Here is a 13,506-nt window from a genome sequence, read left to right as displayed (position 1 = left end):
CATCCAATTTTCCTCCCACCGTCAGTCCCTTATAGATGTTCCTTGACTTAACCTTTCCCTTCTTTCCCCCATTACTCCCCTGCCCCTTCCTCTCTGGTTGCTGTCAGTTTCTTCACAAAAATATGAGAGATATTAAGTGATTCATTCAAGGTTACACAATTTATGAGAGGCATGCGTACTCTCCAAGAACATTTTTGCATCTATTATTTTGTGATGAAATATGTCCATGATAAAATTATTGGCACGGATTTTCAAATCAGTTAAAGTGAAAATTAATATAGAGTAATTCATTCACTCATCTGAATCTCTATAGAAGGAATCACTGCCTAGTTTTAGCTGTAGCAAAATATGGAATGTAATTTTAAACAGAGAATCAGTAATTTTGTGGTATTTTAGCAGCCTACACTTTCCTGCATTATTGCAAAGGAATTGACCAAAATTGAAGGTGTTGATTATTCAATCAGTATTAATGTGCTAGTGGATTGTGACTATACCAGGGTCCTCTTACAACTGAAAATGCAGCTTTGGGTGTAAATGGCTTAGTGCTTCATTTTAAGATAATGATTTTAACCTTGAAAATTAGGTGCCGATTTTCCCATATAGGTACTAATGATTCCCTTTAGTTTATAGGATTCTTTTCTTTCATTTTCTCAACAAATGTTTGTAGGTTGCTGTCTTTCTTCTCGTGTTTGTATATTTTATCCCAAATAGCACATGATCTACTTCAGATTCCTACTTCCATGTTTTTGTCACCTAACTGTTCTATAGCGTAAGGTCATACTTTTAGGAAGTACTTTTATTGGGGTGACACTGCTTATCAAAACTGTGCAGGTTTCAGGAACAGTTTTTAAACTAGATGAATTGGATCAATTAAATGTAGAGTTGCTCACTTCATGCTCCTCAGTCTCCTTTTGCTTCAGGTGACTGGGAACAAGATTCCTTGAGTTTAATGAAAGGCACAATAGTCTGGAATCAAGAAGTTATTTATTTTATGAGGTCTTTTATTATCTAAAATAATTTGTAGAATCTGAGAATTGTACATTGTATGTTAAAAATCTTGGGGTATCTTTCCACATTTATTTACATATTTGAATAGGACTGTTAGTCAGTAATGGTCCAAGTGATGATTTTGCCAAGAGAAAGCCATTCGAACAAAGTTTTATAAAAGCCATGAACTTAATAAAAATTCAAATTGCAAATTTTTATCTTCTTATGAAAACGATCACTTCCCATTTCTCTTGGATTTAGTTGAACATATTTAGACATTGTTTGTTATGTGTCTGACACAGGTGTTTCTAGGGCAGTGGCAAATTACTGGAAATTTGATTTAAAATTTTAGCAATTAAAGCAAATAAAGTTATGTGTGTTTTCCCCATTGAGATCAATACAATTCATGGAGAGAAATCTTTATAAGAAAAGAAATATAGTTTAGCTTACCTTTTCTTTTCTGGATTAGTGAGCCAAACATTACAGCTGCCCATGTTGTCAAAATGCCATGGGGGAATTTAGTAGAAGAGGAGCCAATAATGTAGTCAGTTTCTGACATTTAAATAAATGTTTTTGCTGTTCCATCAAAATTAATGATTAACTTCAGCCTTAGAAGCATGTATTTCAATAGTAGATGGAAATTTTCCCACTATCACTTCAGAGCAAAAGTAACCCTGCAGTGTTATAAATATATATTTCAGACTAAGAGAAAAGACTGATCCCACAGGATAGCTCATCTCTCCATCCATTGATGATGTCAGTGAGTCTCTGATTAGCTGTTGACATTTGAAATTATGGTGGGTCAGTAAGGTTAATGAAAGCCTTCTTTATATAGCCATGTCCCCATTGCCTCTGTGGCTTCCTGGGCTTTTGGCTTGTTTGCTGACCTCGAAATGTGAGGCAAAAATAAGAATACACATCAAGAGAAGTATAGTTTGAGCACTCATCTACTGATAATTTCTAATGCTGCTATTTAACAAGAAAGAAAAAGGTTAATGAATAGTGACTTGACTTACTTGGGAGTGGTTGAATACAAAGAATCTAGTTAATAGTCTCAGTGACCTTGTTGAGGATAAACTCCATGTAGATGAAAACATTTCAGTGGAATTGTCAGGACTAGAATTTTTCTGCCTTTAAGTGACAGAGTGGCATACATTTACCATTTTAAAATATTGAGTCATCCTCTGTGGAGTCAAGAAGAAAGTATGAAACTGAATTAAGTTTCCTGACTCATAGATTATAGTATCTCAGAGCTAGAGAGGGCCCTTGAGACCCAGTTTGGTGTTTTTCACATTGTGTTCTGTGACACTTTCAGGTTCCACTGAGGCTGCTGGCAAGCCACTGTAGGGGAGGGCAGGAGCTTGTGGGGTCCTCGTCCCTACCTGTGTTTATCATGCCACCTAGAATTCTTATCATAAAAAGCTTTGGTGGCAAAATAAAGTTTAAAACCACTAGGCTACAGCTAAGACTCAATTTGCACTTAAGGAAACCAGAGAGTAGAAGATAAAATGAAATTGCGGAGATCCTGCAGCTATTGTGTCACAATGTAAATGGGGCATTTTTGTATCTTTGGACATATGATTCCTTTCAGTATTCTTTTTTCTGATAAGAGGGTGGTGTAGAAAAAAATAATATTTTTGGCCTAATCTTCCTTCAGATGCACCCGGCCCTATCATAAGGTGAGGTGAGGAGTAACAGGCTGATCCTTCCCAGACATTTCCCTGCTCATTCCGTCTCCAAGAGCAGAGAGCTGGTGTAAGGTGTAGTCTCTGCTAGATGTTTAATGTTCTGTACATGTCACTGGAGGGATGGAAATAATCTCTGGAACTTGAGAAACCTCTGGTGTCTCCAGAAGTGATCATGTGGTTCTGGATTCCTTTACATCATCAATAGGCATTAGCAAAACATTTCTGCCTCTGATGGTAAGACAGGCGTGAGCATGATTAAACTCCAATGTGGAGTGCTCCAAATGCAGGGGGAAGTACAGAAAAAAAGTAAAAATAAGTCACTATCCATTTTATGTATTTTCATCTGAAAATAAGAAATTAAGCCTTTTTGTATAATCCGGCGACACTGGGTTGGTTTGTGAGCCATCTGTCTCCAGAGCTGGAGCAGGAGGAGCAGGAGGGCCTCTTGGTGGTGGCTCCATCCCTCTCTCATCTGTACTCACCTTGGTGTAACCAGTTGCAGTTTTCATGCATCATGTGTGGTATATTGCAGGTTTATGTTTTTGATGAAATTTTTATATTATTACGTGAAGAGATTGAGAATGATCATGGAAATCTTTAATTACACACACTATGTAAAAGTGTGTAAACATGTTTTCAAAACTGATGTTCAGTTTTACAAATAAATTGTGTACCAAATTAGCTGCAATTTTCTGGGATGATAGATTGCTTTCAAAATAATGGCATATACATATATTTTTAAATACACACACTTTTGTGCACACCCATGTACAACTTCTCTCTTACACTTTAATGTTTCTCCAAGTATGGTACATAACTTAGTGTTGTAGACCACTCTGCCTGACTTTAGGAATTGTATCTCTACCCCTTGTGGCTAAGGGAGAGAGACGACCTTTGGAATGCCAGCCACAGGAGACAAAGCTTGTCTCTGGTAGCAAACGCTGCCTCAGTTCCTCTCCCTGCCCCCAGAGCTTGGTCGGAAGTCAATGACAGGTAAGACCCCTCACAGCAGGGGGCAACCTAAGCCAGACTCGATCATTTGGGAGGCCTTCATGGAAGGACTCAGGGGGCTTCAACAAGGAGCACTGGACTCTCAGCCACCATCCCCCCTCCCCACTTTGACATAGCCCGAGTCCCCATGTTCTCTGGGAAAAGTGCTTCCTGGCTCTAATCCCCTTAAGCTTGAATACCTGATGGGGAGAGGTGCAGCTCCTTGTCTTGCTAGAGCGTGCCCTGGGGAAAAATCTGGCATCACAAAGACTTGCTATTAAACCTGTGAAATCTGCTAAGAGTTCTTTCATTCATATGATAAGGGTCCGAGAGGAAATGAGTATGTCCTCCCAAAGTTTCTGCAGCTCTCTTCCTGACAGAAATTGACTCAGACTCTGAAGCCCTCAGATCTCTTTGAAATGTTATCTACTGTTTGATCCTTGCTGGCCTGTATTCCTGTGTATTACAACCCAATAAAAGGCTATGGAAGAGGGTGCTTGGGGCCTTTTTCTCCTGGAGGAACTGGCTGCTGCTGGCCTTTGTCTCCCCTGAGAAACTGGCCACAGCCCACTCCTCCTCCCTAAACAGATCCAGCATGTCTCAGTCATATTTATTCATTCACCCGTGTCCATGGCACGGGGGGGGGGGGGACTCTCAGAGAAGTCGCCCCCACAACCTAGAAAGTGACAACTTTTCAAAATGCCTGATAATATGGGGAGTTAGAAGTTGCTGTGAAAATGCTTTATTATCTATAAAAGCTCTAACACAGGGGTGTCAAACTCATTTTCACGGTGGGGGAGTAGAGGCACATCAGCTTCACAGTTGCCTTCAAAGGGCCAAAATAATTTGAGGACTGGATAAGTGTAACTACTCTTTAACAGTTGAGGAGTCACAATTACGTTTGGCCCATTGAAGGCAACTTCAGAGCTGATGTGGCCCCTGGTGAAAATGAGTTTGACACCCCTGCTCTAAGGTGTTTATTCTTGTGTAAATAAAGAAATCATGACTATTTCTTAGAGTTGCTATAAGGAATAAATTTTAAAAGTTAAGAGACTGAAGTTGGTAATTGATAATGATGATTAAATACTTCAAAGCTTAAACATTTTAAAACCTGCCAAGTGAAAAATCTTAATGAATATTGAACTAAATTTTGTAATATAAAATTGCTGTAATTTCCAATTAGTTTGTGAAGAAAAAAATGAGTAGTATCAGGGAGAGTGGAAATTTACTAGATAAATTTAAACAAATAACCTTTATGTAATTGGTGTGTAAGATGAAAAATGATTATAATTAGAAATTGCAAATATCTATCTACATATTTTTGCAAGGTGTACTTTTAAGCTGTGAGATCCATTAGAACCAGTGATTGAAATAAACTGAATCAAGAATTGCTATGTAATTAAGTTTCTTAAAAATATCTTCATAAGTAATATAGTGAATTTTGTCACATTTCTCTCACTAAAATAAGGTTAATATTTTTGTGAGGACACAAAACTGTTGTGCACTGGTAATAGAAAATTAAAAATTATATAAAAATTATTTACTTTGTCATCATCACATCCTTTAAAAAGTCTGGGTTTTGTGTATTTTGTAATGTATACCACTATTAGAATAATAATTTATAAATAAACCATTTCTATTTGATAAATAAGTAAATATCCATAATTAAAGAATGTACCAAAAAGTTTGAAGAATGGGTATGCAGTAATTAAGATGTGACAAAAACAGAACTCAGGTTCTGTTTTCCACTCAGGTGTGAGAGGAAAGGTGAGGCTGGTTCCAAGAAATGAGGCAGCTAAGGAACATCAGCAACTTTGGTCAAAAATCTGTAACGTTGATAAGGAGGCTGAGTGAATATAGTCAGCTGTCTTGCTGGGCTTGGTTTGGTCCACAAGTAGGGATGTCCAGGGGACGTCCAAGCTCACTGCACACTAAAAAAGAAGCAGTGAAGCCCTCTGATCCACATGAGATTTCCGAGAAGAACTAAGCAGGTGCCCCATACATTTTTGGAGCCCAAACTCCCTGGATTGGCTATATTGACAATGCATCCACATCTTCTTCCCAAGTGTAGTTCACAATGAAGATCAATGAATATTTTTAGATTCAGATTAATTAATGGTCACTTTCTCTTAACAATCATCACTTTGTTAATGCTATTTTGGCTCAAAATTGTATAACATCTCTAAAAGAACATATTGTTTTCCTGGCTGTATTTCCTCTCAGTCTGGAATGCCGTATTCCATAAGGACTCCATTTGATGAGTGAATGACTACACAGAAGTCTGGAAGCTCTTGCATAGAATCAGTGAAAACGTGGGTAAAGATAAGTCAACAATTCCACTAGAAACAAAAGATGCAAAATATTTCAGAGACAATATGAGGTAACAAAAATTATACTGGAGAAAGAAATGGTAGTCAGCCATTTTATTCAGTTGCATGATATTGTCGAAAGCCCTTAACTTTTTTATATACTCTAACAATCTCTTTCTATATCTAAAATTATTTGATTTAGAAAAAATGGAAAGGCTTTATACCCAATTTCTAATACTGTTAGATTTGAAAGTTAAAAAAAAATACGTTCACCCTGATCTCTCTCTCAGTGCACTAGGATTAACTTTAAGGAGAGAGGTAGGAGAAAAGGAGATTATTGATAGAGAAATGTTGAGGCTCATTATAATGTCACCACTACTACCTCAGTCATTTAAATGTACTATAAGCTCCTCAAATTACCCATTTTTCACCAGCTTTATAGTCAGTTGTGATAGAGAAATGTGCCTAGCTCCTTACAGGGAGGGGAAAACTCAAATCTCTTAATAGAGACTTCTTTCCATTCTTTTACATTAGTTATTAATCTTACATAAATGACCTCACAGAACAGCTATCAATTCTATACAATTACATTATTTAAAACTAATCAAACACCTTATGAAAGTGGTGGAATTCTTGGAAAGGTAATACTGAGTTTAATTACATTAAAAGAGAGTATTGTTTGAGATAAGGGGCAGTCTCTACTTTTTTCCATTCAAAATGTTTCTTCTTTTACATATGTCAAATTTTTAGTACATGTAAATTGAACTTCGAGATGTTTTTTCTTTTTATTTCTATTGGCAATATGTGTGTTTTATGTTCACATATTCCCTTTTTTATAAAGAAGTGGTATTGAAGATACTTTATATATTTTTATATCACATAGAAACTTTGAACTACAAGTAAACTCTTTGCTTCAGTTATTGGCAGACTACTTTTAGAGTTTGGCTTCCTAGATTTTCTTCTGCTTCCCTTTAATATACTTGTACATGTTCAGAAGAGAGTTTGTTCCTTGAAAATTAAGCTGCAGATTTATGCATTGGGAATTAATATATTTTTATCCTACAAATAAAAAATATATACAGTGAGGAAGACCTACAATAAATAAAATCAATAAAGATTGATTGACAGTTGACTACGGTGATACACAGAAACACACCATGTTTCAAACTGGGTGAAAAAGAATTGGGGTTCTATGAGGAATGTATCACATTTTTGTTCCATGTGTAGAAGTAGGGTGCTGTACATGGAATGTATCACATTTTTTGTGGCAGATTCTTTCTTACTTATCCCCACTTAGATTTTATTGTTCTTCTATGCAAATTGTATCTTCAGGTAAGAAGTAACTTTCTGAAATAGTGATCATGAAGAATTCCCCTAAATAGTAGTCATTTTTCAAATACATGTCTTCAGTGGACTGAGAGAAGCCAAATAGTGCCAAGGTAGAGATTCTGACTATGAAAATATTTACCCTGATGGGTAAAAACTGCTTTTGTTGATCCTAGTTTTGAACCAAATGGAATTTGATAAGAATTCATGCAATACCAGACATGTTGGGGACTTGGTTTTATACTTTTAAAATTGTTTGGGAGGAAAGAAGCAGAACATCACTATCTCTATGTATAGGCTCCCTCAATTACTAGCTTAGGGATGTAACCTCAGTTTTATCATCAGCAAAATGTAGATAACTATAATCAGGTTGGTTTCAAGAAGTGAATAAGTTAACACAGGTAAAACACATAGAATAATTTGTTACAAAGGGCTCTAAAAAGTGACTCTCTTTTCTAGTATTGTATAATTCTCATATATAGTGCTTGGCATTTGTCATAATAAAAGAGCATCTCGTTCCTGAGGTTGCTGAATCAGGGAAAAAGTAAGAGGCTGTAATTATGGAGTATCTTGGGAGCTCAAAGAAAGTTGACAGTGAATGAGACAGTGTGGGATGATGTTGGTTGAACATCAATTAGAGAAAGTATAGTGAAAATATGGTTCTTAATACTTTACCTGCATGTGGTGTCCTCTGTGACTTTTCGCATGTAGAAAAGAAACAGCTACCATATGATCTCACCTTTAACAGGAAGCTAGCAACAAAACAAACAAGCAAGCAAAATAAAAACAAAGACACTGAAATAGAGAACAAGGGGACAGTGACCATAGGGGAGAGGGGAGGGAATTTCAGGGGAAAAAGTGGAAGGATTTACAGGAACTAGTATAAAGGACACATGGGCAACAACTAAGGGGGGTGAAAATGGGAGGGAGGTGGGGAACACGGGGGAGGGGTGGGCTGGGATGGGAGTAAAAAACAGAAAACTGTACTTGAACAATAATTAAATACATTTAAAAAAATACTTTTTTTCAAGTTTAGGCCGTAAAAAGAAAAGAAACAGCTGGGTAGATTCTTAAGCAGACAGTAAAGAGAGGCTAATTAATTATATCTGTTTTTTTTTAAACCAAGCTCCTCTACAACAGCAGATCCTCAAAAACTCTCACACAGTAACATTTGGGGATGAAATAAATGCTGAAATATCTTTCTTTACTTCTATCATATATAAATTTTCAGAGACAGGAAATATAAGATACTACTTTCTTAACATTTGCACAGTCTGAACTTCTGTGGGTCTTCTTGGAAGAGCACAAGGAACCCTTTTATGCCTCCACTTTGCCGGCACCATTATTTTAGTTATGATGATGTGGGCATTTGCTCCCGGCTGGTTACGACCCTTCTCACCAGATGTGGTCTTTTGGAAAAGAGTTCAAACTTCTTGGCAGGTCAGTGAAGGGGAAGTGAGCATTGTCACTGAAAGTTTTGAGCCTATTTTGTGGATAAATGGATAACTTGACTTTCCAAGGTTGTCAGTCTTTCACAAGAGTGTACATTTAAATCACAGTAGTGATGTTACTTAAACTCCAGTTTATTCTGCCAGTATTTGATTAGCAAGCTGGCTGAATGAAGTTGATAGAGAAGATTGCAAATCTTCATTTCATCTAGGGTATCATTAGGGTTTAAACTAGCTCACACATTACCATTATTATTATTGTTAATCATTATTTTTTGAGGGGTGCTGATTCCTACCATTATTCTCAGTGGGGAAGATGATATCATGTCCCTTTCCTAGGGCAAATGGACATAGATATTATCTTACCTTAGAAAAAGAAAAGAAACCTTCAATTCTATGATTTTCATGTATACAGTTATAATTTAGAAAAAATAACCTATGGAAGTTATATTCAAAGACATCGACACTGTGCATTTTGTATTCATAAGGTTGTATTTGTATATGAATACATATATTTATTTTTGTGTATAGGTATGCCTAACCTTTATAGTTGTGCTGTTATACTTTTAATAAAGTATAGCTTCAACAAAATCCTATGCAGAGTGCAACACTAAATGCATATGGGTATCATTTACATTTTGTCATGCATGTGATAACTTTATCCCATTTAGTAGAGGATATACTTAGTGCCCACTGTATATAAAATTTCAATTTTTGCCTTTACCCTTTATAGATGGAACAGCGTAAGGATAAAGAACAAAATCTTTGGGATGCATAGGGTGAAGAAGGATGAATAATTTATCTCTTCATCTTTCACTCTAAGCAGTTACATAAGCATTTTATGGGCTGTTGAAGCAGAAGCTAGGAAACTTTCCCTTTACTAATTCTGTAAAAACAAGGCTCACAGAATATTTAAAGGATGTATGCTATATATTTTCTGACATGATTGTATTTTTTGAAGTTAATAGGCTATTTTTGAGAAGTTTTAGGTGTAAAGAAAAATTGAGCAGAAAATACAGAGTTCCAATATATTACCTCAACTCCCCGCCACCGAATAGACACACCAGTTTCCCCCATAATTAACATCTTGAATTAGTGAGATATATTTGTTATAATTGATAAGCCAATATTGACACATTCTTATTAACTATAGTTTACAGGTTAAATTAGAATTTAATATTTGCAGTGTACAGTCTAAGAGTTTTGACAAATGTATTGTGACCTGTACTCACCATTATAGTATCATACAGGGTAATTCAGTGCTCTAAAAATTCCCTGTGCTCCACTGTTATCTCTGTACTTCCCAGCACCTGGCAACCACTGACCAGTTTTACCTCTTTCACAATTTTGCCTTTTCCAGAATCTTATAGAGCTGGAATCATATAGTATATAGTCTTTTCATATTGGCTTCTTTCACTTAGTATTATACATTTTAAAATCCTCCATGGCTTTTTCTGGCATGATAGCTCATTTATTTTTATTGCAAATTTATATTTCATTTTATAGATGTACCACAGTTTGTTCATCCATTTATGCTTTGAAAGACATCTTGGTGGTTTCCAAGTTTGGACGATTATGAATAAAGCAGTTATAAATATTTGTGTGCAGGTTTTTATGTGGACATAAGTTTTCAACTCTGTTAGGTAAATACCAAGGAACACAATTGCTGGATCATATGGTAAGAGTATGTTTAGTTTTTCAGGAAACTGCCAAACTTTTTTTTTTAAGTGGCTATACCGTTTTGTATTTCTACCAGCAAAGAAGTTCCTGTTGCCTGACATCCTCATTGGCATTTGGTGTTGTCAGTGTTTTGAATTTTAGACATCCTCAGAGATGTGTAATGGTATCTCATCATTGTGAGTGGCAATTCCATAATTACATATGTTGTTAAGTAATTTTTAGAAGCTTTTTCCCACCTGTGTAACTTGTTTATTGACATTTCTTTGAGCTATTGCCCAGTGTTTAACTGTGTTGTTTCTTTTTGAATTTTCAGTTTCTTATATATTTTAGATAAAAGTGCTTTATCAGATGTGTAATGGTTTTCCTTCTGTGTACGGCATATAGATATGTCTTTTTATTCCCATAACAATTGCATTTTACAGGACAGAATTCTTTAATTTTAGTGTTGTCCAATTTATTCATTTTTTAATGAGATGTGCTTTTGGTGTTAAACTTAAAATATAATCAAATCTAAGGCCACTTAGATTTTCTCCCATTATCTTGTAGGAGTTTTGCAATTTTACATTTTACATGTAGGTCTGTAACTTAATTTTATTTTTCTTGTGTGACTTAATTTTTGTGTGTGCAGGGTTGCATTTTGACATGCAAAAATCTTTTCAATATTATTTTTGAATCCATTATTTGCAGAAAAATATAAAATTATTATAGGGAGGCCTGCCTTGTCTGAGTTGAGAGGGCCATGTGACACTGTGAAGAGTAGAACAAGACTCTAGTTTCAAGTATGTCATGTAGGAGCTGAATGACTTTTTAAGCCTCAGTTCTATCTTACATAAAATAAGTATACTAACATGTGTACAGCTTCCTCATTTGTATTTTTGAAAGGATCAAATTACATGATTCTTTCATGTTATAAATGAAACATGTTATAAATGCTAGGGAACAAGCAGCAAAATAAAAAAGTTCTTTGGTCATATTCCTAAAATTAATTTATTCAGCTAAACACAGAAATATGAAAATTGAACTCAAAACATATAACTGATAGTGAAGTAACCAAACCAAGAGGCAATATGTGAATTAATTCCAACCCACAACTCTAATATGTTGATAACTAAATGTAATGTTACAAGAGCCTTAAGTTTATGGCTATTATAAAAGAAGATATATTAGTATGAAGTAACTGTGAGTTCATTATCACCATTATCACCACAGTCACATCTGATTGCTGTTTAATGACAACAGTGTACAGGTATAAAAACTGGACTGGACATGGATGCAACTGGTGAAACTTACAAAATCAAGCGACTTTCATATAGTAGGTCAGGTATGTTTCCATATGCTAAGACAGCCTGTGAGATAAGCAGTAAATTCCAAATTTCCTTTAAAATTCAGAAAACTTTTTTCCTCTTTTATATAACTTGAGGACTGCCCAGAAAAAGTCTGGCCACTGTTAACATGAAAAGAATGGTTTGCGTGACAACAATGGAACCTGGCAGCCAAGAAGAGTGGACTGGAATGCACATGAACGAACAATGATAACTTCACTGTACTAGTCAGTGGGAGCAGTAGACACAGTTGAGTGAGCATGTGTACTATGTGGCCATCACATGCAAAATGACTGAGTGAGTAGAGCAACAAATCTGCATAAAATTCTGCATTAAGTTTGAACACTCCTCCACAGAAACAATTTGGATGATTCAGAAGTCTTTCAGGGATGATGCAATGAGTGCAGAAAAAATAAAAGTGTGGCACAACTGCTTCAAAAATGGTTGAGAATCTGTTGAAAGTGATCCACATCCTGGAAGGCCTGCAAAAAGTAGAATCCCTGAGAATGTTGATCATGTATGGGCTACAATCAACAAAGATTGGCAACTGACAGTGTGAGAACTAGAAACTGATCTGATTCCAAAAACTATTGTATGTGAGATTTTGACACAGGGCTTGGCATGAAATGTGTTGTGTCAAAATTCACTTTGTGGCTTCTGCTACCAAAACAGAAGGAACTTTGTGCTGCAGCTGCTAATGATTTAATTTAAAACACTACCAATGAACCATATTTCCTCAAGAAGGTTGTAACTGGAGATGACCTGTGGGTCTGTAGCTATAATCCAGAAATGAAGGCCCAGTCATCCCAATGGAAGTTGCCTGGTTCTCCATGCCCAAAGAAGGTGCAACAAAGTTGCAGCAAGATGAAGACCATGTTAACTGTGATTTTTGATTGTCCATCACAAATATTGCCCTTCCAGGACAAACAATTAATAAGGGATACTTTCTTAATATTCTTCATCAGTTGAGAAATGTAGTATGAAAAAATGGCTACAGCAATGGGCAATTGATGATTGGCAGTTTTATGACAATAATGTGCCCACTTGTGGATCATGTTTCCTGCAGAAATTATGGTAAAATATCAAATCGCTCAGGTGACTTAGACCCCCTACAGCCAAGATTTGGTGCTCTGTGACTTCTGTTTTTTTCCAGAACTAAAATCACCTTTGAAAGGGAAGAGATTTCAGACTGTCAATGAGACTCAGGAAAGTATGATGGGACAGCCAATGGGTGTTCCAACAAAAGATTGTGCAGAGTGTTTTGAACAGTGGAAGAGATGCTGGGAGACCTGGTGCATGCTTTAAAGGGGACCAAGGTGTCATTGTCCTATGTACAGTGTTTCTTGTATCTTCTTCTATAAATGTCTCTATTTTTTATATTACATGGCCAAATACTATCTGGACAGTCCTTTGTATATTCATATATGTAATGTGGATTCTAGAAATGATTTCATTGCTATTCTGAAACATTAACAGAATTGATAATTCTATTTCTTAATCAGTAGTTGAAAAATGTAATTTTAAGATTTCTGTAGTTAAACTGAGATGATTCCAGTTAAAAAAATGGGCAAAGGACCTGAACAAACATTTCTCCAAAGAGGACATGTGGGAAACCAGAGCTATATGAAAGGATGCTCATCACCACTAGCCATCTAAGGCCACAGTGAGATACCATTTCACACCAGTCAGAATGGCCATCATAACAAAACCAACAAACAACAAGTGCTGGTGATGTTGTGGAGAAAAGGGAAGCCTA

The sequence above is a fragment of the Artibeus jamaicensis genome, unplaced genomic scaffold (genome assembly GCF_021234435.1).
Source record: "Artibeus jamaicensis isolate MK-2021 breed Jamaican fruit bat unplaced genomic scaffold, CSHL_Jam_final contig_603, whole genome shotgun sequence".
Lineage (NCBI taxonomy): Eukaryota > Metazoa > Chordata > Mammalia > Chiroptera > Phyllostomidae > Artibeus > Artibeus jamaicensis.
The sequence above is the reverse complement of the archived record's forward strand: the minus strand, read 5'-3'. Positions refer to the sequence as shown.